This window comes from Cynoglossus semilaevis, chromosome 1, assembly GCF_000523025.1.
Source record: "Cynoglossus semilaevis isolate Cse_v1.0 chromosome 1, Cse_v1.0, whole genome shotgun sequence".
Taxonomy (NCBI): domain Eukaryota; kingdom Metazoa; phylum Chordata; class Actinopteri; order Pleuronectiformes; family Cynoglossidae; genus Cynoglossus; species Cynoglossus semilaevis.
In genome coordinates this window covers 34525252-34526948 of record NC_024307.1, presented here as the reverse complement: position 1 = coordinate 34526948, position 1697 = coordinate 34525252, and the positions used below count along the sequence as shown (strand labels likewise).

General features: G+C 41.5%; 1 protein-coding gene across 2 annotated transcripts in view; it reads right to left on the bottom strand.

Annotated features, from left to right (window-relative positions):
* LOC103392051 (CD99 antigen-like protein 2) overlaps nucleotides 1–1697 on the bottom strand; it is a 15448-nt gene that overhangs the window by 1129 nt on the left and 12622 nt on the right. The gene's annotated exons all lie outside the window — the stretch shown is intronic.

Sequence of the window (1697 nt, the reverse complement as noted above, 5' to 3'; positions counted from 1 at the left end):
TCCTATAAACACTCTCCTCAACCTTGTGGACAGTCTTCCCAGAAGAGTTGACGCTGTAATAGCTGCAAAAGGTGGACCGACATCATATTGAACTCTGGGTTAGGAATGGGATGGCACTTCAGTTCATAGTAGGAGTCAAGGCAGTTGAGCCAATACTTTTGGTAATATAGTGTATCTGGCTCTATGTGAAAAAGTAATTGCCCCCTGAACCTAATAATGGGTTGTGCCACCCTTGGCAGCAATAATAGAAATCAAGCGTTTGCGATAATTGGTGATGAGTCTTTCACATTGTTGTGGAGGAATTTTGGCCTACTCTTTTTTGCAGAATTGTTTCAACTCCGTCATATTGGAGGGTTTTCTAGCATGAACTGCCCGTTTAAGGTCACACCACAGCATCTCGATTTACTTCGATTTAAATCCGGACTGACATGGCCACTCCAAAACCTTTATTTTGTTTTTCTTGAGCCATTAAAAGGTCCTCTAGCTGGTGTGTTTCAGATTGTTGTCCTGCTGCATGATCTAAGTGCGCTTGAGGGCACAAATTGATGGACATAAAATCCTTTTAGGATTTTCTGGTAGAGAGCAGAATTCATCAATCACAGCAAGTAATCTTGGTCCTGAGGCAGCAAAGCCGACCCAGACCAGACCATCACACTGCCACCACCATGCTTCACTGTTGGCATAATGATCTTTTTATCAAATGCTGTGCCATTTTTACGCCAGATGTAACCGGCCGCACACCTTCTACGAAGTCTTGAGGTTCATCAAGATGTTTTTTCGGCAAATGGCAGACGAGCCTTTGTGTTCTTTTCTGACAGCAGTGGGTTTCGTCCGGAAACTCTCCCATGGATGCCAGTCGTGAACACTGACCTTAACTGAGGCTAGCGAGGCCTGCAGTTCTTTGGATGTTGTTCTAGGTTCTTTTGTGACCTCCTGGATGAGTCGTCGTCGCAGTAATTTTAGTTGGTCGACCACTCCTGGGAAGGGTTGCCACTGTTCCCATTTGTGGATAATGGCTCTGACAGTGGTTCGCTGAAGCCCCAGAGCTATGGCTATGGCTTAAATCACTTTTTTTCTCATTTCTTCTTGAATTTCTTCGGAACGTGGCATGATGTGTTTGTTCTTGAGGTCTTGTAGCCTGCTTCACTTTGTCTGACAGATTCTGTTTAAGTGATTTCTTGATTCAACAAATAAACAAAATCATCATTTAGAAACTGCATTTTGTATTTCCTTGGGTTGTCTCTGTGTGATACTAAAATTGGATTAATGATCTGACAATTCTGTGTGATAAATATGCAAAGAACACAGAAATCAGGAAGGGGTAAATACTTTTTCACGGCACTGTATATACACATAAATCTACATCTATGTGTATAGATATATATAGATAGATATTTTTATGTATATCTATATATGTGTGTATGTATATATATATATATATATATATATACACTATATTACCAAAAGTATTTGCTCACCTGCCTTGACTCATACTATGAACTGAAGTGCCATCCCATTCCTAACCCAGAGTTCAATATGATGTCGGTCCACCTTTTGCAGCTATTACAGCTTCAACTCTTCTGGGAAGACTGTCCACAAGGTTGAGGAGAGTGTTTATAGGAATTTTTGACCATTCTTCCAAAAGCGCATTGGTGAGGTCACACACTGATGTTGGTCGAGAAGGCCTGGCTCTCAGT